The sequence below is a fragment of the Diadema antillarum genome, unplaced genomic scaffold (assembly GCF_040938485.1).
Source record: "Diadema antillarum isolate AM-2024a unplaced genomic scaffold, OU_Dant_1.0 scf00000029, whole genome shotgun sequence".
NCBI classification, from domain to species: Eukaryota; Metazoa; Echinodermata; class Echinoidea; order Diadematoida; family Diadematidae; genus Diadema; species Diadema antillarum.
The window spans coordinates 1,230,996-1,235,503 of record NW_027270918.1 but is presented as its reverse complement, the minus strand read 5'-3'; positions in this window follow the sequence as shown (position 1 = coordinate 1,235,503).

Sequence of the window (4,508 nt, the reverse complement as noted above, 5' to 3'; positions counted from 1 at the left end):
GGTAAATTAATTGATCAAAGTTACCCTGTTATTACGCCCGTCTTGCAGTGTTCGCGCGTACCTGTTAGCCTGGTGTATCGAAGTGCAGTGATTTCGTGCAGCGCACCCCTTTCATTCAGTTTTATCAGTGTGTTGCTTGTCGTGCATCTTTTTGACGAATCACTATCATGGCAGGTGTTTGAATGTAACCAGTCTGTATTTTCTATCTATATTTACTATTGGATGGGGAGGACAATTGGGATTTCATTGCTGATGTTTCAGTATTATGTCAACGAAATTATCACTTGATTATATAGTATCTAACTTAGATCTTTCGGTTTTAATCATGGGAAACCAATGGACTTTAACCCAGAATTGCAAGCGACATCTCGATTAGGTGATAGAGCCTGATGGTCAAAGGCTACCACTTCTCGTATGTACATCAATTGATAACATCTGTAGGTAAATGTTGATAGGGGCGTGTCTGTGGTCTCACGAGAACGTCTTATACCAGGCGTAATTCTGATTTGATAAATGCCAAACAAAGCAATTTGTTTCCCGGAGTTCACCTTTTTTTTTCTTTTCCTACACCTGCACAAAGCAAAGAGCTGGTTCATTAGTAAATGCAGAAGTCCCTGGTTCAAGCCCTAATGGGATCAGCTGAAGCCCTTGACGGGTTATTTAAGGAGCTGTGCTTCCGGCAAAGAGGCTCCCTGTCTTTTCAAGGTTGCTTTTTGCATTCCATTTGGATTTGACAAGACGGCTTGAGAATCCGTGTGTAGCTACAGTGCAAGATAAGGGGACCAGTAGGATGTACTGCGTGTGTTTGGGGTGGACCACTTTATCGGGCAATGTACCCTGGTCTTTATGTAAGTAAAGCGGGGTCTGTTACTGGTGACAGTTTATCTCACCCACCCCATTGTGCATGCACAGGAAGGCAATTCTCTCTTAAATATCATGTACTTTCAAAACAAAAAGTGATTCAGAGTTCATTGTGAACTTTCAATATTACATGCCACCTGCTACACACTTCAAGATTATAGACAGTGTGTACTGTGACATATAAAACACTATTACACTGTTACACTTCTCATACTGAGATCTGAGCTAAGAAGTGCTAGTTGACTCTGAAATTACCCTCTCATTTTCATGTGCATCGTGACGGAAATAAATACAACTTGCGAGAAATGTATTCATCAGTACTCAAGCTGAAAATAACTTTTCAACTTCTTATCAAACAGTTGCTATCTTGGTGCCTGCATGCGCCTGCATTCTGTTTGATTGGCTGTACAATGAATTCGTGCGTAAATCTAAATCTTGTCAAACTCAACTTCATTTTTTAATTTTAGACTATTCGCTGACGATTCAAATATATTTCATACATTCAATGTTGGTCGGAGGGAAGTTGAAATGGGAATCATCAATCTACATTTAGGGAAAATTCAAGAGTGGTGCAATTCTAATAAAGTGACAATTAATTCGAAAAAGACAAATTATATGATTATAAAAAGTAATAAACGGGAAGTTACTGTAAAAGGAACAATGAATCTGTCAGACGATGCCATTAGTAGCGTGAATGAGGCATCGTTTGTTGGAATATGCATTGATAGTCATCAAACTTGGAAGAATCACATCCAACTGTAAATAAAATAATGTGTAAGAAGGATAGTAGGTATTCTTTTTAAATAACGACCCTGTGTCCCCCAACATACATTTATTCTCCTGTACAAATCTTTTATCCAGTCCAACATTAAATATGGAACTGAAGTGTGGGGGAGTACATGCAAATCTTATTTGAACTGCCTTCGTCTGAGTCAGAAGATGGCCATGCGAGATATCACCTTCAGTACCAGTCAAAACACCTTCTGATCCCCTGTTCCAAAAACTGGGAGTAATGGACATATTTCAGTTATATAAACTTCCATCTATACATCTATATTTCATTTGTCAAAGGGGAATATGCCACATGATCTTTAGTAGTAGAATAATTTTTGTCAAAATATTCAATATTCTATAATTCATCACGGGGCAAAAAAGAAGGCTTACTTTATGTGCCAAAACGTAAAACTATGTGCATTGATGTACGGTCATTTCTCATTTTCTTATATAGGAGTTTATTGTGGAACGCTTTGCCAATAGAATGTGAGGAGAATCAATACCAAGAACACTTTTTTATACGTATTTACTTGTTCATTATGTAATACGTGTTAAAGGACCAACACCTACTAGCACCTGTGCTATCTCTTGGTTCATTAGCAACCTCAGGCTCATTGTGGACATTATTACCATCAATTTTATGTTCAATGAAGCTCTTTTTTAATAAATAGTTTTAAATTACTTAACCATTTATTCATTACATAGTCAATGTTTTTAGATTGTTTAGACAGTTACGTGTGCTAAGTATTAATGTTGATGTTAACACAAAAGTGTAGTGTTGAATTACCATTATGTTTTCAAACTTTCTTATTACTGAGTATGTTGTTGTTATAGATAAACTCAAACTCAAACTCATCTCACACTTTCCACCACCTTAGAAGCAAGCCAACAAGGATTACCAACTCAAAACAATCAATATTGATAATGTTTTTCTTTTCAAATGATCTTTATTGTGACATTTCTGACGGTTGTGCTACACAGAGAAAACATCCCATTAACCCTATAAAGCCCAAGGGGGGGGGGGTGCACATTTCGTTTGCCACTCTTACACCCTTAACCCGATTTTAACCAAATTTGGTGACTTTTCCTAAAATCTTATCGCGCACATTTTGATGTATAATTTAGCTATGTCCGATATTGCTGGTTGCCATGGCAACTGTAAACTGACAACCATGTTCGTCATATTTTGCACAATTTTCTGTTCTAATTTCAGTTAACAACATAATAATGGATGAAATGGGAGTTTTCTTGGCTGCAATTTGCTGAAGGAACAAAGGGTGAAGTAATTATGGTTGTGAATTACCCTGAAATGGTCTTCTTATTATTTCCTTTATTTTCTATATGACATACGCATCAAACAATATAACATAATAGAAATAATTGAAAATACAGCATTTTCCAAAGACTACCCTTTTATTTCATGCTATCTTCACACAAGCTTTGCCTGTAATATCATTTGTTTATCATATTATCAATCTGCAAACTCAAAATTTCAATATTTTGGAAATATGAAATGTTACCAATATAATATGTATCCATTCCGAGCAACACATCATAGGCAGGGCTCCACACTAACTTTTATTTTTGGTGGCCCAAAGGCAAACATCCGACCTTTTTTGGTGGCCCGATCAGGCCACCAAATTCTTCATTTCTGAAATTTTGGTGGCCCGACGTGCGTTTTTGGTGGCCCCGGGCCACCGGGCCACCGTTAGTGTCGAGCCCTGTCATAGGTTTTAAATATTTCTATATATTGTAATGAATAGCGCCCCCATATGTTGATCTTGAGAAATTTCAACCATAACAAATAGTGAAGGTTGAGTTGCTTTTCCTTTGTGGTAAATATGAAAATGATTGATATAAAATAAAAACATATATACTTGGGATAAAGAAATAAAAAGAAAAAAACATTATTTTAGCATATTTCCTATGTATTTCTTTATATTTTGGTAAATAGCGCCCACAGTGGATGACCTTGAAAATTTTCAAATGTTGAGTCATGTAGAGTATGAGTTGTTCTACCCATGTGCCAAATATGACGGTCATACATCATATGATAAAGAATTTATGTAGGGGGGCACAATATGCCCCCCCCCCCCCCTTGGGCCTGGAAGGGGTCAAAATAGCTTGGGCTTTATAGGGTTAAAACAAAGTAACGTAAAATATGTAATGAAAATCCTTGATTAACACGAATAATCATAAAATCAGCATACTCGGAAGAGCTTGCACAAAAGATTATTACATCAAAAATATGGAAAATCACACACAATACATTCAGTGTAGTAAGAAATTAACAACAGCCATTCGTCTTTCTCGCACATAAAACAAGGTTCGTTAATGTGAACATTTGAAGAAAAACAGTAAGTTCTCACGAACCATCGAAATGATGAAACTTGTTTCATTTTCTGATTAACGAAGCTTCGGAATAGAAAACTTTCACCGAAAAGTCAAAAGAGTGCTTTTCAGCGCACGGTCCTTTACGTCACACTCCACTGCAATGTCAATCTCACTGCAATGTCAGTTGACATTGGTTTCTTTGATTTTGTTTCATATTATGTGTTTGTAGTTTATAATTCATTATTCGTTCTCATATGCATTTTCTAAGGGTACCATATCGTACAAGCTTTGCTTTTTAGTGGAACCCTCCATTTCCATTCCCATCTTGATTTAATTTGTACTGTTCATAAGTATATACCTTTAAAATACAATTATGTTGTTACTTATCATCACATGTATTTTGTTAATTTACGTTTTGAAATTATTACAAATATGTCCTGCTAATGCATTGTATATAATTTTTCCTGCTTATTTAATGGAAATAAAAATAAAGTTGAAAAAATTGAATCTCATCGATATTTTCCAATAATGCTTCGTCT